The sequence below is a fragment of the Anopheles funestus genome, chromosome 2RL (genome assembly GCF_943734845.2).
Source record: "Anopheles funestus chromosome 2RL, idAnoFuneDA-416_04, whole genome shotgun sequence".
Lineage (NCBI taxonomy): Eukaryota > Metazoa > Arthropoda > Insecta > Diptera > Culicidae > Anopheles > Anopheles funestus.
Genome location: NC_064598.1, coordinates 86053032 through 86078443, shown reverse-complemented (window position 1 = coordinate 86078443; position 25412 = coordinate 86053032). Strand labels below are relative to the sequence as shown.

The following is a 25412-nucleotide window of genomic DNA, read 5'->3' as shown; positions in this document are numbered from 1 at the left end:
GTACTCTTCGCAAACCTCGATCGATCGACGGCGCTGGACGGTATGTCGTGCTTACGGTTCCACATTACGTAATCGATGTAATGACATAAAAATTCATGAAGTCAAGAAGTTACCCAGTGCCGGTCGGCAAAAAAAAAACCGGTGATCTTGGGACGCCGGGCCAACGACAAGGTAAGCAAGCAAGGGTTGGCAAACTGGTTACCTAAGGAGACCCTCCAGTTTTATGGACTTGCCGGAGGTTTTTGCTCTTTCTCTCGCTCTCGTTGTTCGTGGAGCTGTTGCTGTTGTTGTTGTTGTTTTTTTTGCAACTTTCAATCGAATCGCGATTCCGCACAGTTTGAACCATGGTGGTACCAATTGTAGTGTGCGCTCTGAGTGTGTCTTTTGTTTTTTTTTTGTTTATGGTAGCTCCACTCATCGTGGAGCTAGAGCGAAGGACTGCCAAAATTCAAACACTTCAGTAAAAGGGGACAAACGTAAACCCTGCACGTGATGGTAGTCACCACTTAACGCGACAGCTGGCCAAATGTTTGAATGAAGACGAAGTTTTGAGTGAAAGGAAGCCACCCTGCATGCCGTCCCCCAAGGGTGGTTCGTTGCGGCTCGTCACGGTGAAGGTTGTAGGCTTCCAAGGTACGCTCTAAGCTAGCAGTAGCGGAACGTTTGTTTGAACGCAGTTAAGTTACCCCTCGTTCGGTCACGCAATGTTCCTTCTAGCAGGCAAGGATACAGCCAACGCTACGCCACCGTATATGACCATGAAAGGATCTCCGTACGTGATAGCTTTGAAAATTCGCAACCTAGGAAGCTTTCCAAAACGCTCCAGAATGCATACGATGCTTGTTTAATATAAGAGAATTCGTGCAAAACGCGAAGGACATTGCTCGTTTCTCGTGCTAAACAATTGTGAGGGCATTTTCTAATAACTTATTTCGCTTCTCGTGTAGAAGAACCGTGCAGAGCTTAGCGTACCTTGATGTTATCTCATTATCAACCAACGAGTAGGAAGCGGATTTAACCTACTTTTAGTGCAGCTCGCGATTATCGCTGCTGGATGATGATGGTTACCGCGATCGTGACAAGTGCGAATGGCTCGACTTGGTAAAATCCTTCAAACTTTGTAACGATTCCCGTTGCGAATCGGAACATGAATGAATGAACCTGCGTACGGTTCCATTCGTGAGTTTCCAACGCAAAAAAAAACACCAACAAAAATCCTCCCTATCCCTCGGCATCTTTCGCGCTGATCCCTTGAATGAAGGTTCTTCGTCTCGCACATCGTAACAGCAACGATGATAAGCGTAAAGTTTTGCGTGTGGAGGAGATAAAAAAAAGAGAATGGAGACCGCGTGGTCGTGCACATCAAAGAGACGAACCCGGCCCGCTCGGTAGTGATGCGGGGATGCAACCCGCGGCATTCGTCCGGTTCGGCTATGCCATGTGATTTTTCGTGCGTTTCCACGAGTCGGCACCCAGTAATGTGCCGGCAAATGTCGGGCATGAGCACCATGAGTTCCACCACGCTCGGTCGTGGTCGGGTCAACTTCAGTAAACGCATGTGCGGTTGTAACGCTGGAGCAAGATTGTCTCGATGAATCAGTAAGCCAATGTTATCGAACGTTGTATGTGTGTAATCTTATCACAGCTAACAGCAAGTAGCGACACACTAAGTATCACCAGAAATAAGAAGGCGCTTAGTATGGTGGGTCGTTTTTTTGGGGGGATGAAAAATGACCAACAGCAACATATGGTTTGATTCGAAAGCCGTTACCACCGGGGGGAAGGTTCGCTCTCGGCGCGGCATAGTACTCACTCTCGTGAAGTTGGGGTTTTTCCCCACCCTTTACAGCTGGGGAGCATATTATATGCTTAAAGGGTTTGCTGCGTATAGGTCTGATTTACAGAATTTATTATATATCTGGTAAACGGGATAATAGTTAGAAAAGAGCTAGGTGAACTTATACGTGCCGACACTTGTATTTACATGAAAGGATTTTAAAACGCAAAATGTCGGATTTTTAAACGTACTTTTCGATATTATGCTATACTGTAATGGATTTTAAACCAATTCTTCTTCTTCTTCTTGGCTTAACGACCTTACCCGGTCACGCCGGCCATTTCTGGCTTACTAGACTTATTTTACCACGTAGCCGGATAGTCAGTCCTTGCTACGGGGGGACGGTCCGGATGGGATTTGAACCTGGTCCGGCCGTGTGGACTGGCGCCGTTTATCACATGCACCACCGGGGCGCCCCCTAATAACCAATTATTAAAGGTATAGATCGGTACCAACAATATCACCTAGAGTTTATTATTCACCAATATGACTCTTGGAAGTCGAAGTCAATCATCGAGAGCGGTAGGCCTCCGAATATGGAAGGGCGAACGGATAGTTCACCAAACATCGGAGAATATAACCCAAGCTCGCATATATAGAAGAAGAAGAAGAAGAAGAAGCAGAAGAAAAAGAAGAAGAAGAAGAAGAAGTAGAAATTATTAAACATTCATCATACAATCACCTCCAAGCATACTCCTAAAAAGGCAAAATTTAAGGAAGAAATGTTTTGTGCGCATTTGAATTTAATTTCCTCACTGAATTTTTCATTCTTCATTCATCTCATTCACAGCATACATTTCCCTCAGTGATCTGGCAAACCCTGTCTCACACGTGGAGCTCACCATCTCACGCACCACTTTCCAAGCAACGTCTCATGCGTTACTGCTCCGTACTATGACTACTATTTCCAACTTAGCTCTGTACTCGCAACCACCTGGCGCGTGGGTCTCCACCGTAGTAGTCACTCAGCAGCGCGCAACCTCTGTTCGTGAAACTCGCGGCATTCCCGATACAGACACGCACGCACACGCGCGTGTACCCGTGACCAAAAAGATACAACTCGCCGCACGCTGCGAATCGCGCGAGAAGAGTTGCGTTTGATCACTCAACCAGAACGGTGCGGTGTTGCGCTTTTTTTGTCATCTCGGTGATTCTCTTCCCAATTTTTGCGCTACCACGCGGTACGCTTTACGCGGAGGACATTACGCGTTCGCGTGGCCTCGTCGTCGTCGTCGTTGCATCCTTAGCAGCAAACGGTCGCTACAGTGAGTAGAATTCCGTTCCAGTGTGCTCCCGTTTTGCTTCTCGTGTTTGCAGTGTTATCGGGATCGAGTGGTTTTGATTCGATCAATCGGAACACTCCCGGGTTCCCGGGGGCGGGTGTTTTTTTTCTTCTACGTTTCGCCCAGACATATCGGGCAGACTTTATGTCGTCGTCGTTGACATCGCCACCGTCCCCATGGTGGCCTGATGGCAAGTGATCTCCGTTTCCTACCCCACCAGTGCAGTGTTGTGGTCGCGTTTTGTAGTGCAAGTGTAGTGCCCCTTCACCGAAAGGGTACGCAAGGTTTCATTTTTTTTTTCGTGTGTGCGTCGCGTTTTTTTCCATTCGTACTACTGCTGCCAGTGTTGTTGTTGTTATTGGAGTTGCGTACCTTTTTTTTTGGTGCGTGATACTCACAGAGAACGTGTATAGGAGGTGGTGAGACATTCAAGACACGGCTTGGTTTCGCCTTTTTCGTACGCAATCGGCAACCGGTGGATTCCCTCGATCGACTGTTTTTTTTTTAATTGTGGACACAAACACAGACGCGCGCGCTTTAAGGGTGAGCCGCCATGTGCCATGTGTAAGCGTGTCGGCTGTGACCTCTTGGCGCACTTTTTTTTTTCGTTCACGGTACTTCTACACTTCTCGGCTGGTGAGCTTAGCAAATTGTAACCAAGTTCACAGCGCCGTAGAAGAGATGTTGAGTTTGTTTGATGCTCTCTTGATCTTAGTAGGTTTTTTGGAGGTGAAATTCTGCCGCAACACCTCCTGAATGACGTTCCGCGCGTCTGTTTATATGCTTTCAACACCAACTTTCCCCATTAGTGTTTGAACGCACGAGAAAAGTGTAGCAGAATATCTTCAATTCCACCATCGCTTCAAGATGTCTATTTGGTAGCCTTTGTAATCTCACCCATTATAGTACACTTGAGACATTGAGTCGTTTCCTTCAGTTCGACCAACGAAACTCACACACATTTAGGTTAATTTACCACACTCCAACCGTCCGTGTACGGGCCAGGAAAACTAACGTCCTAAAAAAAAACAAGAAAGAAAGAAGGGTGAAGGACGAAACGCAGTGCTATATTGGGGCCAGGTTTTAGATCATCGTGTGCGCGACAATACTGGTGACGCATCGGTGGTGACGTTGTGACGCCCGGGTTTGTGCTACAGTGTGAGAAAAATAATGTTTCCATAGTTGGCAAAAGCCCGGCCCCGGCCAATGCCAAGTGGAGTGAACTGGAAACTCGGGCAAAACGGTCGTTCCGGTGTTTTGGGCTATGGTGTTATGGTTGCTTCCGGTGGTGCTTTTTTTTTGTTTTTTGGTCGAGAGACGCCATGCGTTCTGTCACAAAACATTGTTTAGCGTTGAAGAAGAATTTGAAGAACGTTGGGGGTTTAAAGCTTATGTCTGTCTTTAGACGCTTTGCTGGGGTTTCCTTCTCACAACCGATCGATTCTTGCACGATTTCGTACCGAAAATTAATGGGCCAGATAATTTCAGGATTTATATCGACCGCCCCAAACCATTCCACATGTTCATTTTGCCAGCGGAAAGCTTTTGGTGAGCATTTGCAATTGGCTTCCTTCAAATCATCGCAATGATCATCACTAAGACCGGCCGTAAAATCATTAACCATCCATTTTCCATTTTCCATCCCTTCTCCCATAACCTGAAAGTAATAAAATCATAAAAATGATCCACACAGCGCTCGATCGGTGAAATGAATATGAAAAAAAAAACAAGAAAAGAATGCGTTTTAATCGTCAAATTGTGCTAAGATTGTATAGTGCGAAATAATACACAAAAATTAAAGCACTGTAAAGAAAATCCATCTTCCACTAGCTACTGTGAGCAATCGCATCGTTAAGTGCAGCAAGGTGGAAAAATTGCAAATGGCACACAAAAAAAAGCAGCCAGATGATACATTAGCTTCTCCACTGTAAAGACGGCTCCCGGTTTAAAATCATCAATAATATTTTAAAATTCCTGATTCACCCCTTTGCGCAAGGATAGATTGAGCGCAAGCGGCCATTTATTATCGTACGGAGTGAAGCATTTCACTAACTTAACTTACGACGGACCGTGCGTGCATGCGTGTTTCGTAAAGTTATGTACTTAAGGAAAAGCAACAGCAACCACATAACAAGGTAAAATTAATCTCCTCGTCTTATCCTTCCAGTGTAGTGAAGCTCATAATTACACATAAATTTATGCACGCCAGTTCAGTTCGTTCGCGTGTCATTTAGACCATCCGAAGAGGCAAAAAGTGGTGAATATAAATTTAAAAGTAAAAATAAAAAAACGCTCCCCATTCCGGTCCTGGACGCGGATGCATGTGCAATCGGTACAAATGTTCATGCAGCAACAGCAGCAGCAGTAGAAGTGATTAATAGCACACAGTTTCCTAAAACCTTCCGGTGGTATAAGAAGAGAAAAAAGGTGGCAAACGAAAGAAATTTCGTTATTTAGTAGTGGAAGAAGCAACTCCAAAAAAAAAGTAAGATATTCCCCCCCTCGGGGCCACTTAGCATACGGTGGGTTTCCGATAACGTGTAGTTCACTAATTGATATGTTTCCGTAACGGTGGATATGTGTGTGGAGTGTTTTGGTTCGGTTTCGCGTGCGCATAAAAGGCTTGCGAGATGCAGCAACTGCTGTGCGATACGGTGATGATAAAGATGAAGGATGAAAGCTCAAATTTGCCACCCGATCGGTGTTGAATAGTGTTGTGTGCACAAAAGTGACCGCTTTTTTTTTTTGATGAACCAACGGTGTTTTATTCGGCCTGTTTAGTTCGGTGTTTGGTGGAGAACGGTGAAGTAACGACAACGATAAGCCAATCAACGGCGATTGAAAATACTGATTAAATTACTGGTAAGTAGTTCTTGGGTTGTATATTATAGAGTACCAATTCCTCCTTTGGCGATCACTTGCGATCCCGAACCAGATTCTGGTGGAGGACATTCTGAAGATCGTTGACTAGAGAAAATTCCCTATCGTTATCAAAGAAGTTTTCTTAGAACATAAATATTTCAGAATATCGCGACGAAGCGCGATCGATGACGATATTTGCGTTTTTGATTGTTTGTTAATGTTTTGAGGAGAAAGTGTGCAAATCAAATTTTTGGGATCAACAGGAAATTTAGAGAGCATTTGTAATTTTTTCTTCTCGCGATCCTGATGCTCATCCCGATCATGATCGATATTAATATGCATTGAATTAAAAAGTGTGTCATAAACGAATTGTTCAAAAATGTTCACCCACAATTTAAGTGAATGAATCGGAAATCTATTCTTCCTTTTAATTCACATGTCGGTAGCAAGTACAATATTCGTCTATGAGCGATCTTATTAGTAAAAAAGGAACTGTTCCTGATCATTCAAAATTTGAAAGGTAAATTTGCCTAAATCTGCTAGCAATTGGAGGCGCAGATAACATCTTTATGGAGATAGAAACCTGAGGAGTTCTTGGGGTCTCTCCCAAACGATGCTTCAAGCTATTAGCAATAGTCAGAAAAATAGTACCGCAAAAGAATAAGTGATTACGGTCACGATTTGATCTTCAGACGTTCGTGTTGTGTGTACACTAAAGAATCGATTCTACCAAACCGCACAAACGCACAAAGCAGTTCAAACATTTATTTTAGAATAATTTAGTATCATAATTTAGCATTATATTATAGCAACTTATAAATTATGCAGTCTAATTTTCTTGACCTTTCCGCGCCATAAACAACAATGATGCAGTAGGATTACTTTTAACCCTCGTTTTTTGCATCTATTGAAAGGAAAGATTTAACTTGGCCTGATCCCACGATGGTCTTCTTTGTTGTCCCTCGTTGTATGCCATTCTTTCGATCCTTCTCGATGGTCACTTTTCTTTTTGGTATATCCAGCACTACCTTTTCACTGCACGAGTTAATGATCATTTCAGCCTCGTTTACTTTTGTACGCCTTCGCCCCACCGTTTATTAACTTTCACCGACAAACCATTTCCAACCCTGAAGGTTTCAAGAACATCGCATTTGCCGGCAGTTTCTTTTTCGGGCCTGTCTGTTTTTTTTCTTCTCTCACTAAAGAAGTGTCCTTAAAACTCTCAAGAGATTTTCCGGACAGTGAAACGGTGAACCTCGTAATGAACACGTCCTTAAGCTTGGCGTTCGGTACAAAAGGTGCTTTCGTTTTGGTCATCCGAACTTGTTGGGTTAGTTCGTAGTGCTTTTTTTCTTGCATTTTTTCTGGTTTGAAGAGAACGCAAAAGGCACAATTTTAGTATCATAATCCAGCAGCTTCAGTTCGCTTCCACCTTCCCGCGGTAGGAATGTAATTAAATGGCAAAAGGCAAAACCCGGCGGGGTCGAGCATGTTCGGTGAATGAAGTCTTGTGGTTTTTATTGTGGTTGAATTTGTCAGACCATTCCGGTTTATGATCTAGCGGGTGTTTTGAGGGTGATAAACGAGGACCGGATGTGCGTGTGGGTCCTCTTTTTTCTCGCTTTCTTGGGGATTAGGGTTTTACCCGAAAGAGTTTCTTAATTTTCATCACAATTTATGGCATTTTCATGCGATTAATGGTAAGGTGTGAGATCAAAGGGTACACTGCTGGAGGTAACCATAATTAGCATCGTAAATATTTAATTTAATCCGATGGTTTCAATAATCGAACGTTTTGTCACGTTTATTACTATTACCCCCGTGTACATGAGTAAAGTTTTATTGGTGGTGATGTGATGCTAACCAAAAAAGAAGCCATATCTCTTTTAAGAAGAGAATAAAACTATCAAACGATTAATAATTTACACGATACATTACGAAGGATAAATTAATGACTGATAAAACGATAATAAAACGACCGAGGAATTTTTATTCCATAAAGGACAAAAAAATTTCAGCAGCTGCTCAATTGTGCTTTTTGCTGCAGTAATTGATCCGCTTCTGTTGCAGCGTCTGTTTGTTTGCTGTGCATGATACCCGAAATCCTTTACTTCGACTTTTCGACGTAGAATAACCTTCCGAGCGCTTCAATCGATACAAGGCATCGTACGTAAACGACAAACGACATTTAGCTGCCAGTGCGGGACACAAGTTCTTCGTCTAGCCAAACACCAAATAAGCGATCTGCTTGTTTTCCAGAATCGGAGTAGGAGGTTTTCCCTATTTATTGCCATACGTCCCAATTTTCCGAACCACAGCATTGGATGGTAGAAGGGTGTATGGATGTGTTTGGGGTAAAAGTTTCCCTGTACTAGCGCATCGATAGGAGGACATCGTTTACACTTTTCCGAAGCAGTACGAAGGATGAATATTGCGCTGTCTTGTTGTTTTGTATCGTTTGATCGGTGTATTTTGAGCGCTAAGTGTGTCCTGAGTAGCTCCAGAGAATCTGAAACCTCAACTTCGTTAGTAGCACGTTGTAGTGGGCAAATATCTCTATCCACCTCGTTCCATTACGACCAATCAAGTGATTCCTCTTTACGAGACAGGGGTTTTTGGGGGGATAAGTTGTAGCTATTCCCTCTCTTGTGTATCTATCCATAAGATAAATTCTATTTTCTATCCACTTGAAGTACAAAAAGGAAAACACTTTCTAAATTACCAACCCCACACCCCCAAGCCAAACAGGGGTGCCAGAATGAGGAAAGACACTAAGAGCACTAGGAAGCTTGATGAATGAAATGAGTAAAGTTTAAGTGAAGCGAAGACTGATAAGTAGTTACCGACGGGGGTGAAAAATAGTCTAACGCACCCCATACCCACAAAAAAAAAGCTTCCAAAAAGGCTAAAATCGAAAAAAAAACACAACAAAACAATACGAGCGATATAGGAAGACAAGGAAGGCAAAAGTTTGGTAGTTTTTTCTTACTCGCCCGGAAATGGCACCATGAAACGGAAGCTTAAATATCACCACAACCGTATCGCGATTATTCTATCCACCATTATCTCTACCCAGTTCCGTGCAATTGTGTCACAGTTTCCGTTTGATAGTTATTGGTTTGTTTACTTTCCATTTTCCAAACCACTGCCGGGTCCAGTCGGTGTGTTCGGTTGTGGTGAAAAGAAAAAAAACATCGGGAAAACACGAAATACTTAAGCTGTGAGAATTCATCCTCCCTCGAACTAAGTTCTTTCTTTACTTTGTAAAACTTCCCAGACCGATTGGAATCCATTTAGTATCTTTAGCCTTTTTAAATGAACCATAAGGGGAGAAGAAGGATGGCAGCATTGGAAAATTGATAATCCTTCATCTACAAATGAATGCCACTCTCCCCTCCTGGTAGGCTTCTTTTTATCAATGAAAGGAACTTCTGGAAGGTTCGGAATGAGAATTACATGTCTGGAAGAGAAAGTTCTTCCAAACAATGCAATGGCCGTTCGTTTATTTTATCATCTTGTTTACACACCGGAACAAGCCAGGATTCCGGAAGTGGATTTTCGGATTCGAATTTCGATTTGTTTGTTTGGGTGGACTGTGCCACTAAGGTTAAATTTGGTATGAGGGAGTTTCGTTTTTTTTGGTTGGTTCTCCATTATGATAAATGGCATTTTAATGATCTCCCCAAGAGGAAGGGGATTTTGGGGGTTCGATGAAAGGATACAATGGTGCGGTTTGGGGGCTTTTCGTTACAATTCTGTACATTGATTTATTATTTTCCACTCTCGATTTGCATACCGAGCCGACTAGTTTGGTAACCACTATTGATTTATAATTCTATCCAGTACTGGTGCGGCTGTTGGAACGATTGTTTATAGATTAAGGGAATCAATTTTAAACCATGCATACATTGTACAGGGCAACAGGAGCAAAACAGTACCAACAGTATGGAATGTGAAGCAAATTCCAACATCCATGCATTAACGATGACCATTTTGTGGCTCCCCGTACGGTGTTATTGATCACTGTTTCATTCAGCTTATTTATTCGTTTATCAAATGTTACCCTTGCACCTGCGGTCATTTCCAATCCCTTTCTACTGCTGGTGAAGTTTTTACGATTAAGCCGCCCGAAAGAAAGCCAAACAGAAAAGCAAATCGATTTTGATGTGCCATAAATTGATCAATGTTGCCGTGGCTGTCATCGTCAATCGGTGTGACGACTACACGTTTAACATTTGCTTTATGTGTGTTGTGTCGGCAGCCCGTTTTTGTCCTCCGGAAATGGTACGAAAAACTTGTGCTGACAGTTTTGTTTTCGCCTTCCTAGCCAACATGAGAAGGGTGGCAAGTTTTCTTATAAAGATTTTCTTCGATCCTCGATCGTGTGAGATGGGTGGGGTGTATAAAAAACACAAAGAAATGGCCCCATCTGATGTATTTGAAGAAGGAGTTGAGTATTCCCTCTCATTTCCATTGTTTTTATTTCATTCCTTGAGTCTTTTGCTATCCCTATCTTTCTTTTTCAAAGACACCGACACACACCATTCCACTCGGTCCCCGAAGTACCCGGAAGCAGCCCATTAGCTTATAAAACGTGTTTTATTTGTAAACACGGCTGTTTCCGCTCGACTAAACAAATTCTCACGATTAAGGGATGGTAAAAATGGGGTGCGAGTGGAAGATGAGAGCACAACACAAAAATGAACGGTGCGTTTTAGTGCGTATTTATAAATATTTCGCCAAGTCAAACGGCTACCGAAATAGTAACCAGCAGCAGAAGAAGAAAAAAAAAGTCATATCAAAGCGTCACAGTTGAAAAATCCTCAAACCAAAAATATACACACATGCGTTATTAGTTTTTATTTATTTTAATGCTGTGTTGTAGCAAAGCGAATGCAGGAAAAAAAGGACACAAATAAACAAATAAACACAACCGTGAAGAACTTCAAAACGCTCGAAAGTCGAACATAGGTAGGGGAAAAATTTGGAAAATTGATCCCATTTCGGTGGAAAGAAAAGATTGAAGAACAAAAAAAGTTGCTCACGAAAAGAAAAACATATCACGGTTGCTCTGTCTCTGTATCCCCTTTTTGTCGCTTTTATCTTGAGAGTTTTCCTGTAGCCGCTCAAAAGGAAAAACCCCTGCGTAATGTTTGTTTGTTTTTTTTTATTCTTTCAACCATGGACCAACACAACGCCAGAGCGCTCTGTAAAGACTTAAATCAAACACTCATAATAGGAAAAACACTAGCTTCTTGTTCCTTATACCCCAGTGCGTAACCACTTCACTGGTCAAGTAGAAAGGCAAAAGTAGAAAATGCGTGGAAAACACCATGGAAATGAAAGGAGTTGAGGAGTTTTCCATTTACGGTTTTCTAACAAGCTCCCATAGGTTATGGCAAGATTGTTGAAAGTTTAAAGTGCCAAAATGGTTGCGTGCGTGTGTGAGACACATTAATGCAATTGTACTTGTAGGCAAAGAAGAACATATAGCTATCTTCTGCTTGAGTTTTGTTTGCTTTCCTCTCGATTGGAGCGAGTCTTGTGAAACATATTTTCCTCTCTTTAAGAACATTTTTTTTCCACTTGACTCCATAACTCCAGCAATCTTTTAACCTCTTGTTTAACCTTGTGCCGTGTACAGTCTTCAAAGCTCTTTACGTTTCAGTAGTAATTACACGTTTAGGGAGGTAAAAATCAAACAAAATTTCTATTTAAACAACTTAATTTAACCTTGCTCGCTTACCCGTGTACGGCTCATTATTTCCACCCAGCTTCTATTTCGTGATGCAACTCAATCAAGCAGCACCGTAGAGGAAACGTTTATTTTCTCTCGCAACAACTTCATTTTCCACATCGCAAAGATCGTCCACCCATTCCAGTAAATGCCACATTTGCATTACGTTGTGGAAGTTTTGTTTGCCTCCTAAATGTTACCCAATTCACAAGCCCTTCCTTGTATGCAATTTTCCATCCAGACCCAGAATACTTTTACGAGAATGTGGAGAAATAAAAACGGAGCGGAAAATGCTTTGCGTTGACGGGTGGACCTGTTCTGTTTGCGTTGTAGCTAGAGGTATAAATAAATGAAATTGCTACACTGCCTTTTGAATAGTGGCGAGAAGTTTAATTTTAATTATTTTCCCTTCTGCTTAGTTTTCCACAGGGCCCCCTGGGACGGAGAGGCGATGGAATGTTGACCAATGTTGCAGTTGATCTAACATAGTTTTGAGTGGTTGGCTTTACGCTTGGATTGGTTGCAGTCCAATGTAAACAGTGTCGATTTGATGATGTGTGATTGATGCGCACGATTTTGATGGGCATGGGCCCTGGGTGAACGGACACATAAAATTCCGGTCCATTAGAGTTGTCGTTTTAAATGGGATGGTAGGCGAGAACAAAAAACCCAGGAAGAAATAGTGTTTTTAAATTTATAATGTTAAAAGTGACCCTCCTTTAGATATTAGACATATACACAATATTCCAATAACACACAAAACTCGTTTACAAATGCTTCCGTGTGACTTTTGAACCTTCACACTAACGTCAGGTTCGATCAACTAAAAAGGGAGACGCCACCAACGTTAAATGCAATTGGTCCCATTAATCATACCGGTGTAATCCTTCGCAACAAAATGATCCATAGCCGGTACGCCCTCCCAAGGGCCGGTTGTCATTGATGCTGACAGTGTGGAAATTTATCGCATGTGAAAAGTCGTTACACCCATTCGATTAAACCGATGGCCCACTGGGGTCGCTTGACGAAAGAAATCTGCAAACTCACCCAAACTTCATCATTCGTCGAGGAAAGCCCCCGCCATCAGCGACACGAAAAGTTCGCACTTTAGCCTTCCGGTGTTAATTAATCATTGTTTAGTTTTGCTGAAATCGAACGCGCCTCAGCTAATTCTTACTAGAGGTCGAACATTTCAGTGCGATACTGTTCCTTCGCTCTAATGACCATGGCGTAGAAAGATGGTACCAGATACATTGCTTAAGTGCATGACGACGAACGATACTTGAGTGATCGCATCAAGGACATCATTACACGACTCAATCTTATTAGAAGATTCCATCTGCAAAAGGGTTTGGATCTCCGGTGGGGAAGTGGAAAGTTCTTGAAGAAGCATCCTTTACATCGAGCACGCTTCACTCGAGGAGACACGAACTTTTACTGTGAGAAGTGGCGTGTGAGAAGTGGCATTCATTAATCACATTTCACTATTGTACATCATTTTGTAGTGAGTCTTGCGGTTGGTTTCTAAGCGCTTAACTTGAGCGATCCGATAGCGGTGTGTGTGTGTGCTGACTTCATCGAATGCGTACTAAGCGAATGGTGGTTGGCTTGTCGATGTAATGAAGCTAGCAGGGCCACCACCATCACCATGCCTTTGCACCCCACGTTCCTTTGGCTCTTGAGCACCGAAAAAGGCCACAAACATTTATCACAGATGAAGCCTCGTTCGGTGTGAAGGAGTGGTTCGAAAGCTACATTTGTGGGACTATTGTCGGATATCTTTGGCAGACGTGGTAGTAGCAGCAACAGCAATCCCATTCGTGTAACCTGGATAAAGAGACAGAGTGACTGTGTGAATGGTTGGAGAACTTTAGAGGTCAGTGTATAAGCTACAAATTACTTAACTCCCGAATTGTAGGTCAGGGTTCAGTATAAGGGCTTGACAAAACAGGTGTCACAGGTATGTTGGAAGTTTTAGTAGTTTTTTTTTGTTATCTTGGGGACAATTTTTGGGAGGATAAGTTTTGAAAATTGGTACATATCATTAGCTATAATATCGTCTGATCGTGAAGAATAGATATGGTATAAGTATATTCTTATGGAACATGGGCTCACAAAAGTCTAAGAGAACTTCCTGATTTATTGAAATGCAAAACCAAAATATTGCATGCTATAAGAATGAAATAATGACCGATATCGTCTGTCTACGAGGACAACATAAAAAGAGTTTACAGGCTGCGTCTGTTCATTCAGCGCTTCATCATAGTGATACCTGCATTGTCCAAGAAATTTAGTCCTAGACCAGAACTACGGGACGAAACGTTGTCACTGATAAGTTTCATCTTCATTAGTTTTTGGGATTTGACAATTTTACCTTAGTTGAAAAATGATTTTTAACGGAGTCTCTCAAAAATGTCCATAACATAATCCATCTTTTCAAATTTGCTCTTTTTGTTTTGCTTCTTAAGAACGGTCAGACCACTTAGCTAGATAGTCAATCCTTGCTACGGGAGGACGATCCGGATGGGATTTGATACCCAATCCTGTCTTGCAGAACCAGCGCCGCATATTGCATATACCACCAGGCCGCTCCAAATTTGCTTATAAAGTAACTATATATAAACCATTAAGTTTTTTTGGAAAGTTTAATTTGTCTGATTGTATACATTTTTTACCTGCTGTAATTTAAGAGCATTTATTGCACGAACATACAATTTAATCATTTTCTTGTCGAATTGAAAAATCGAAAACAATAGATCCAACCCAGTTTATTTATCCTAACCTACGTATCAGTACAGATACGCAACCGCAATTCATCCCAGCACCGGCTTGATTGTTTGCTTTGCACGCGTTAGTAATGGTTCCCTCGCGGGTTGGTACGTGCAACCGTTTGTTCACCGAAATGCAAACTTCACCCATAGCCCAGCAGATGTTTCTGTTTAAACTGTTGCTTCAACTGCATGCCATTATCCGCTCCTTTCGGTCACAGCAATTTCATCTCATTGTCGTTGATACGCGTATGTGCAGACAGTACTCACTGCGCTGTACTAAAAACACTAATGCACTCTGCACACCGAGTATCCCAGCGGACACCCACATGCTGGTGGACTATTTTTTCCCCCACTTTTATGCCCCAACTCTCTCCCCGTATAACTGGTTCCGTTCCGTGTTCAAGGGTGGTTTTTGGTGCGTCTGTGGTGTGGATGAACCTTTCTGTATCTCTGTGTGATATATTCTGGGAATGATTCAGCCCGCGAACGTCATCACGTTTCATTGTCAAGAGCTCAAATAGCTTGAATGTGGTGTAGGTAAGTGGTACAGGGAACGGGTTAAGGAGTAAAGATTTGCGGCGGCAGGATAAATAATGTGTTCATTTGCCTCGTGGCAGCACTAGGAAAGGTTTTGGCGGAATTTGGGGGAAGAAACAAACGAAGGGGATTTTGCATGTGGAAAGGTGTCCTGACCGTCTCTGACGTCGAACGCTCGAGATGAGCATAATGGAAAAAAGGGAAATTTACGACCTACAAGCCCTTGGGATTGGCGATGGTTTGGTTCGCTGATGATCTACCGTACACGCGGTCGTTAGCGCGGTTGATTGGTGCCGTTGTCTGGTGCTGTTTTAGCCATTTTTCCTACCACCCGCCGGCTGGGCGATGTTGTAGATCGATTGTGTTTTTGTTTCGCAAATGTACTGACCTTTCGACCAGCCAAACGGTGGGCGATTTGTATTATTTCTGGATGTAATGGATGAGTGTTTGATTGCCAAAAAATCATTACCTAGAAGCGAGCATGCTTCACCAGTTTTCACCAGTTTGGAATGGACTGGCGTTCGGTGGAATTTTCCTCGTGGAAATTCTTGTGCATTTCTTCGCATGGACTGCAACTCACATCGGCACTCGTGCTATGATGTGAAAATAGAAAACAAAATGAAAAACAGAGAATGTGTATAAAACTCCTCACTTTACAGTACAGTACTAAAACGACCAACGTTAAACTTTAGAGGCTTACAGTGTGTGCGAAAAGTGCCACCACAACTACGCGGTGCTGTGCTGCTTAAAATTTTACGAGCATTTTTCGGTCGGGAATAAAAACCGACAACCCATGGTTTTGCTGTGTATCAAAGGACCGTCGTAATGTGTGAGGGGCTTTAAAATCAAAGCAGCGGAAAAGAATTTTAATTTTCCCACCATTTTCCAAACCACGGTACCGGGGCAGCGACTAGAGCGAGGAAAGCATTTGGTTTCGCATTCTCGTGCCAGTGGGTGGTTTGAAAGGCAAAATTAACATCCGTTGTGCAGTGCGGCGCCTGCATTATGCATACGCTGGTCCGACGATGGTACTCGATGTTATGCTGAGAAACATAATAAAAGTACATCGTGGCGTTAGAGAGATTACGCCATTGAGTTATGTGCAGCATTAAACGGCGAGTCGTTATGTTTCTGGTGCAGTAAATGAAACAAGTTTTCCCTCATCTTTGAGGAAAAGTTAAGGAAACTTTTTTTTTCTCCTTGAAGCACAATATTTACTGTTCGCTAGCAGCGTTGTTGTAATCTATGTTGTAAATGTTGATTCATGATTATATTTTAGGTCAAAGACGCCTGAAAGTATGCAAGCGATTATATTAGGATCAATTATTTTGGTTGCTAAAAGGACTCGTTTGTTAATAAGCGAATAAAGCGATGAACTGTTCAGGGGGTTAATACACTTACACCCAATTTAAAAATATTAAAGTGTTCTAGCATAAACCATCCTATCTAAATGCTTCATCGCGATAAGAGAAAACACATAATAAATTGCGAAAGATTTTCCCTCCATTCACAATTGTAAGGTGAAAATGAGAATAAATTTCTTCGTAAACCTTTTACGATATTATTTTCCCAGGCACTGCACGGTGTGTCCGTGTAAAAACAAACCAAACCTGATGATGAAGTGCTTCCGGTTAACCAACAATCGTACCGCCACAGGCACTGACCACCTTTTCCCTTAACTTCCTGCTAGCCAACAGTTTGCTTTTGTGTTTATCTTTCCTCTTTAATCCACAATCGAATGAACGACGACGAACGAAAAGCGGGAAAATGTTGATTGAATCATGGAATCTTTTGCTAAATCAACAACACACTGAAAGAATAAAAGGAAGCTAGGGAACAAGGAAAATACACACACACACAAAAACATGAAGAAAATACTGACATAAATCAGGGGATCATTGAGCATGTCTCTTACCGTAGCGGCTTGCTTCCTTTCAGCACTTCTCGGACAATAATATCATATTTTTGCGTTCGTCGTCGTGGCCGTTTTGTTTCACGTTTGGATTTATGATTTCTTTTTATTTGCCTTCCGTTTGTACCGTTCGCTTCCGTTCGTGCTGTTACTCCGTGCCGGGCCCGTTAGAGTAATTTTCGGCCCTCGTTCCTGTTGGCAATTTTCCACCTTAAACTCCACTACTACCGTTGGTGGTTCCATTGGCTGTGGGGTGGAAAATGTGATGGCGGCAGTGCGGTAAGTGTACATGTGGTATGTTTGCGGATTTTACTATTTACGAGCGGGCGGTCGTATTTATAGACCAAAGGAAAAACTATAAATTAGAGGCGTTGCCGAGATTCAAATTTAATTACCAGCGCTCTTAGAGTGATGAACCGCCGCAGGGTTCTAGGTGCGCGTATGTTTGTGTGGCCGTTGAAAGAAATGAGGTTTCGCAGCTAGGTTAAAGAAAGGGTGAACTAGCGACCATACTGGTTTGGACGCAATAACAAAGGGCGATACAGTGAACGAAAGCACAAAAGCGACTGAAATAGTTAAATAATCGAAAAATAACTCGCTTTTGTTCGTGCTGGCATTAATCATTTTATTTAAACTCCACCGTAAATTCCCGTATTCCTTTAGGGCTCACCGCACCGATTTCTTAAGCTGTCTATAACATCAAAATGGTGCAAATTTATTCACCAACTTCGCAAATGACTTTCGCACATTGATTGTAAGTTCACGGAAGCAACTGGTGCACCCTGGTGCACGGAAACTTCCTAACAAGATGTCCTTGTTTCGGAAGAAAATTTTTGTTCACCACCCTCATTCGTTCCCACAACCCCCTACCCGAACTTCTTTATACGCTGCATACACGGCGAATGTGAAAGAAAATGGTAGCGAAAATAAAATGGTTGTGGAATTGCGTTAGCGCAAAAGTTTCGGCTTAACAAAAGCGATCAGTACCGGGCGTTTTATAGGGTGGAACGAATTGTTTCGAATAAAGCCATAATTGATGGTGACATTTTCCTACTGCTTTGGTAGGATTTTGTGGTATGTTAATAATGTGCCATTTTGTGGTTGGAACGAGATCCGATATGATCGCCGCAAGTGGTTTCGTTTTGTTTTTATTTTCTTTGATAATCATCATGCACATTAAATTTTTTAATTGTTTCGGAGGTGGTGAAACAGTTTCGATTCGCCAGAGGTAATTTTTTTGTCCCCACAAATATGCTGTTTAAATCAAAAAGCATATTTTCGTTATTTTTGTGCCATTAATTCCTTCAATTTACGAACCACTGTATGTACAAAGTTGCTTAAAACTGGGTTAACATATTTAATTTCTTCCACTAGGCATGTTCAAACCAGTTTCAAAACCATAAAAATGTGTTACCTTGTAATGTTATACTTTTTTTATTTTTGGCCACAGAACTAAGCAGTGTTATAAAATTGCTTTCCATGTTCATCGCTAGATAAACATCTGTTTTATTGCATTGCATTTGCAATCAATTGAGCTCCGCAGTCGCACGCACACGGACAGGTCCACGTTCAGTGTCAATCTGGTTTTTGCCTACGCATTGCCGATAGCTTGCCCCCGGGCAAATAATTTATAGCATCAATAACATTTCGCATTATCATTTGGAGGATTGAGTCCATTGAGCGTTAATAGACGTCGTGCGGAAAGCTCGTACAACCGCAAGTCGTTAATTGCTCCTCCGCAAGCAAATCGTTGGCAGTTGTTGACGCGAAGAAAATGCTCCTCTTTCTCTGCTATGGTGCGGTGAACATCCTCGTTTTACCATCGAGTTTAGTTTCTGGTTAGTTGCGTTTTCGATGCCAATTTTATTGCATTCTATCAGGTGAACACAGAGCACCATCTAATCTTCACACTAGTTGCACGGGTCATGTGTATTAAAAACTCGTAAAATGACTCCATGCTGATGTAGGTCCATTTACCTCAATTACAGTCATTTACCAATCCGTACCTTAGGGGCCTGTTTGAGAGCGTGTGTGTAGGTATATTTATCTAATGCTTCCACTTTTCGCACCCCGAGAGTGCTGTAAACGGACGTACTCACTCTATTGGACCACATCAGTGTCCTCACGGGTTTCGTCCTGGTCTGGTTCGATCATCTTTTCCACTTCGCTAACGTGTGCTACTGGCACGGCAGATCAACTTGAAGACGCAAATATCAAGAAACTAAAGTATCTAAAAGACTTGACTTGGTGTGCTTGCTTACCTTCTGTCCTGGTCAGTTTCTTTCGTCAGCTTTTCTCCCATAAAACCCCAAAGCTGAATGTGTCAATAATCATTCGAACGAGGTTTATTATTTAATGCACTTTGCTCATTAGGCCAACCTCTTGAGGTAGTCTGTCGCAATATGGTATGGCGATATCGACACTATCCGAGATTCATCGGCATGATTATGATGCTGACGATGATGGTGTTGATGGGCACAGTGCAACATAATCATCGAATGGGTCAACACGTTGTCAGCAGCTTGTTTGCCGTAATCACATACACTTTCTCGTTGCACATTGGGCGAGTTCTTGTGAAACGTTTGCCCTGCCTGCGTTCTCCAAAAAGGAAAGCGGAAGTGAGCCTTATGTAAATGAACTCATCGCACTCAGCAATGTCACCACCATACTATTTGCTGTGAAGTTGGAATAGTTACAAGGAAGTCTTGTGAATCTCTTGCACTCATCCACCAGAACATGGCATCGCCAAGACTGGTTCCGATGACGTCTTAATAGTTTGACGATGGGTTGGGGCTCATAAAATCTCTTTGTGAGGAAAAGCGATAGCAAACAGCGTGGCGATATGGTCATGTAGGTCGATGAGTTCACTATTCCATGATCACGTCCAAAGAATTGAATGCGTTCGTTGCATTAGCTTCATTTAAGCATTCTAACCCAGAACCTTTCTCTGCGGTGTCCCCGATAAATGGTGACTATCGGCAGGAAATTATTCCTTCCATCAGCCCACCCTTCAGAAGGGGGTTCTATTGTTCCATTGAATCGGGCGTATCGAACCAAAGATGTTCAGATCTCGATCGCTCCTCGCACACGGAAGAGATGAGCGATGAAGCAACAGCAACTTCTTGGGCAAGTATTGTGAAGCTTCCGCTCGAATCAAATTGCAAACTCATTTCTCTTTCCCCCTTTTTGGGGGAAGTGTGAAGTGGAGCGATGAGCAGAGCGGACGGAAAAGGCGGAAGTTGTTTGATGGAGAAAGCCGGAAAATCCAAGACCGACGGGTTTCCGTTCATTTTGACGTTCATGGGGTTGGTACAGAATGGAGCTTTTCATTGTCAATGTTGACTGTTGATTTTCCGTTTCGTTTCATACAAAGTTTGTAGTTACAATTACAATTACAATCCTCTCACACACGATTCATTTCACGACTCAAACCGAGACTCGAGTCTGCCGTGAATGCAGCGGATTCGGGTGACCTAGCTCTGAGGGTCAGTGTTCAACTTATACACCGATGGTCACGGAATCAGTTCTCATCAAAATCCGTCAGTCAGTTAACTGTCTAACGGTCAACTTTTACGTCAACTTGTCCGACAACTTGTTGAATAAACATTAAAAAGTTCTGCTGCACAAAAATTTAAGTAAATAATAAAAGCATTGCTTTAATTGAAGAGGCATGATTGTTAAATCGCGACCAGGAAGATGAAATTGCATAATTGAAAATTACAAAAAGCTTCTCGTTGAAACGGCACTCTTCAAAAGAGTGCTCTTAACAATTCCAAACTACCTTCAAAAAGGTTATGTTTAAGCGGACGCTTCACGATGTCTTTTCTTTCACTGCGTTCGTGTCTCATTATTCCTTTCGTAAATAAAACTTCAATGCATCTGAATTACGTCACTGCGCCGCGCAGCCATTGTTATGGTTGTCTTTAAGGATAATTTTGCCGTATTTATTTTGTACCCATCAGAAAAAGAGGCTAAAGGTAAAGGTGAAAATCAAAAAAGTGAATTGCCATACAAAAGTATTCCTGCTTTTTTCCGCTTTGTCTGTCAGTTTGAACGGTTACAAAAATAATGTACCACCATGAACAAAAGCTTGACAATGCGCCAAATCTGCACAAAGATGTCTCAGGGGAAATGAATAAAATGCATAAGAGATGGAGAGCCGTTAAAAGCTGTCGAAGTTGATACTGTGATGTGGTGACAAAAAGAAGAAACACGACGGGGTATTGTGGCATTTTTTCACACCAACATCAAATCTCACCCCGGTTGAGGTTGCATCATTATTTGTGCACGCGTGAGAGTGCAAATGATAAATCATACGAAAAGAAGAGCCGAAAAATGGAGAAAGGTGACCAGCAACATAAAAGGATTGCGAATGATCCAGAAGCCGTAATATTCAGCGCTTTACAATGTGCTGTCGTGCGGTGCCTTGGAAATGCAAGGCTGAACAAAGTACCTCAAAACGAGCACTGATTTCGAGGTCACTATCCATGCGCTGTTTGCATCCCACCGCGGGAAAAGTTCGATAATACGAATACCGCTGCGAAAGTGCGCAACTACAAATCGGAACCCACTGTTACGGAGCCACCGTTGGAAAATCCCCATAAAAGGCCTGTATTGTGTCACGGCAAGGTTTCGCAAAACCTTGCATGCATGCGAAGACGTTCGGCTCATGCTCGGGCACCATAGTGTAGTGTATAAATTTTTACGATATGAGAAACAGATTGGTCGTAAATAAATTCCTAATGCGCCAGGATCGATCGATTGATCGTAGTTGGGGAGGGTGGATTTTTTTTGCGTTGTTCGGTCGGATAACTCCAAGCAAGGGAGACGTCCCGCTATAGGCACATATCGTCTAATGTTGTTTTGTGTCGGGTTAGGCAAAGAGTAGGTGAAAAGCGTGATCGTTAGCGTATGTTTAGAGTGACACTAATGCTAAATGATTTTCTTCGATTGTGCACCAAAGCATAGACCGTGAAGATAGGCGAATGAAGGCCGATTGCCATTATACTATGCTTTGCTAGGTCAATCGGTAAAGTTTGTGGTGTCTGTATAGTTTACCCTGCTGGAAAAGGGATTTGCAAAGAAATATGAACTATTTGGCGGAAGTAATGAATATAAAAGATAAGAAAGCATGCAGCATCTAGGGCAATAGAGTTTCGATGGCAAAATTACAGTAAATTTGCCAGTATTGTCCAGAATGAATTTTTTGAGGAGAGATGTTTGAATCTAGAGTCAACTCACGAAAGATTAAAGATTCTCAGAATGTTAAAGAAATCCTTGAAAATCATCAAGATGGAATGAATTGCAGGATATCGAATGAATATCTGAAGATTTCTGAATCTATGAAGATTTATAAACATCTGAAGACTTAAAATGAATGAATTTTCAAAGATTTGTGAATAATATCAAAAAGACCCAGAGTCATTCATTGGATTGAACGATTCTAAAAAAATCATTAATTTTAATCAGACTCAGCGACATTTTGTCTTTAATATAAAGTGCGATTCAGCGACATTAATTAAGGTTAATAGGAAAAAAGAATAAAAAATCTTCTAGTAATTGCAAACAGTGTTACAAGGCTGTTACAAATATGATAAAACATTTTTAGATAATTTAACTTCTGGCACATACACCGATTACAGGCGCACGTATCCTTCTAACGATCGATCGAGCTTTAATGATGGCTTTAAATTGCTACAAGCTTTCAAGCGTGGAATGAAAGAACATGCGCTCTTTTTCAGGATGTTTTTGTTGCACTATTAATCCCACCTAATCGCCATCAATTTAACCGACACCAGCATCCTACCCCCCAAAACCCATCGCATCCTGTTTTATGCAGTCGAAAAAGTGCAGTTAAACTAAAGTGCATCAATTTTTTTTCCATCTCCATATTTTGCACCGTGGGTGCAGAGTGACCGGTAGCACCCGAAGCAACGTCACACATGAGCTAGGCTTTATGAAGGCAATTAAACTCTACCCATTTCGTCTTGCTTCAGGTGGACGTCGTGAACTTTATTGTTTGTGTTAGGGCACAAACCCGGGGCTTACGAGGGTGTGTTTCCCTCGTCCTCGTCCAAAAAGCTCGTCGTGCAAACGAAACTCCAACGCTGGACGCTTCAGGACTTTATCGTTTCGTACGAGCACACGAGTGTTGTCCCACCGTTGGGTAAACCCATGCATGCATTCATTCGAGAGCGCAACTAAAAGAAGCGTGCTAGTGCTTGTTGTAAAAACTCGTAATCGTTCAACTCGAGTACAGCAGGGGAATGCGAGTGGTCATAAAAAAGTGTAGACTCAAAATTAGATTTGAACTTAAACTTTGTCGGAATTGTGGTCGATGTCGAATGGGGGTGACGGTGGGAAAGAGTGTCGCGGATTCGTACACCAAACCGGTCGCACATTTGCCCGACACAGACACAGGACAAAGTTGGTCGAGCGAAATTCGTTTCGTATCCTGGGCGAAAGATTTTCAAACCACCGGCACCGTGTCGAACGCGGTGGTGACATTGGTGAGCCACTGTTTTCCTTTTATACAGGTGGATTTTGTTTAGCTTTTCCACTTCCTTTTTTTTGGTGTCCCTACGACACTTCACACTTTCGCAGGTGGCGGGGCATTGTTTGGCAAACTTTACACGTTTGCCACAAAGGCCTGTCTCGTGTCCGCCTTTTTTTGTTTGTTTTGTTTGGAGAATGTTGCTGTTGAATGATCTGAATGTGAAACGAACCCTCTCGCGACTGTCACTCCATAAAATTGAGCAAAAAAAAAATAAGAAAAACCGTGTTGTGGAATTAAAAATTTAAATTCAACCCACAAAACTTTCCGGAGTGCTTAGGTGATTGTTTTGGAGTCACTTAAAAGTCTACCAAAAACAAAAAAATAGAGGAAAGTTTTTCTTACCATGTACCTGTCGTCGTCCTTTCGTCGTTCGATCATACCCACTGTCAAGTGGGTTCATCATCGCTTTGACCAAACCTGTAAACACCATGCCAATAGCTGCCTTAGTACATGGTTTCGCCTTGGTACATGGTTTCGCCTTGCTAATGGCAATTATTGCACCAACAAACGGTTCGGTTGAGCAACGGATTGACGTTTGAGGCTAGCCGGCAGGTTCAGGTTTTTCACACTCACTGCAGACAGTGGCACTGAAAAGTGGCAAACTTCAAAAAGACACGATGCATCGTTCGCTTCGTTGGAAGATTTATTGACCGGTTGATTAATTCGCCAACGGCACGATAGACAGCGGAGACGGTGTAGCCAGGCAAGGATCCTGTGTTACACCGCCTGCAGACAAAGATGCATCGAAACGGTTCCAAACGAATGTGTGTGTGTGTTTATGTTTTTTTTTCTCTCTCTCTCTCTCTTTTAGCTTGTATTTGGAACGATTGATGCGAACACAGCAGCGTAAGGATCATCCGTTTCGCGCTACCCTGAAAGTGGCCACTTTGCAAGATGTGGCTCTGTTTTGGAAGTGGAAGTGATTTATGAAGTCTCTTCTCTACTCCGACCGATTTGTGTGTGTGTGTGTTTGTGTTGGGAAAGGGTTTTCGACTGATGGTACACACTTTGTTCTAATTTGGTGCAGCAATGTGTACCTTCGGTAGCAATGTCAGAAATGTTGCAGTCGGCGTACGCGCAGGATCATTTCTTAAAGAGGGTAGCAAAGACAACACCCGACATGTGGCTTAAGGGCTAATATGTTGCTTAGATTTATCAACTCCGACAAGCGTTTTGGCGTCTTGTTGGAGTTGCACACAGACACACGAGCAACATTACACCACTTATGCGATTCGGTTGCAGGGATAGTTTGGTGGTTTTATAAATTAATTTAAAAATAGATGCTCTTGAAATGCTTCTACACTGCAAATTTGCAAATTTTTCGTTCCATCACAGCCCGCCCCCCAGTGGTGGTTTTCCTCCATTTCCCCCATTTATGCCACAGCATACCCGGTGACGGGCGATGATACTGCATGCTGGTTGGTATTTTCATTTCATTAAAACATACTTTCAGAAATCAAGCAAAATAGCTAATGGTTACCCCGCCGGCTCGGTTTGGAGGAATAGTTCCGTGGTTTAATTAGTGCGTATGGCCAGGCTCTTTGCCACCATTCTTTACTTTTGCTGTCTCTTTTGCATCCACCCCTCCCATTTTACCACTGACCTAAATCCGGTTGGAATGGAATTTCATTTTAAGTTTCACTCAATCCCCCCTTTTGCTTCACTTTTCACCCCGAACCACATCACAACATTACCGATCGGTGACGATGGTTGTGTTGTCCGATGCAAATTGACATCTAATCCTGGTTGCCGAATGTACCACGGATCGTTTCGAGTGTTTTTGTGCGTGTATTTTGCTACGTAGATAAATGCCGCAAAATCCACTCAAATTTGGTCGACCGGTCTGAAAGCATATCACCTCACGGGCATACATGCCGAACCGTGAGTCACATTTCGTTGATGGCCTGCGGCAACCAC

At 42.4% G+C, this 25412-nt stretch overlaps 1 protein-coding gene across 1 annotated transcript in view; it reads left to right on the top strand.

The window, feature by feature from the left end:
* Window positions 1-2499: 2499 nt before the first annotated feature.
* Window positions 2500-25412, top strand: part of LOC125761191 (follicle-stimulating hormone receptor) — a 98549-nt gene continuing 75636 nt past the window's right edge. Inside the window, exons 1-2 of the mRNA XM_049422100.1 lie at window positions 2500-3102; window positions 5288-5982. The gene's annotated coding sequence lies outside the window, so the exon portion shown is untranslated. The remainder of the gene's footprint in view (window positions 3103-5287; window positions 5983-25412) is intronic.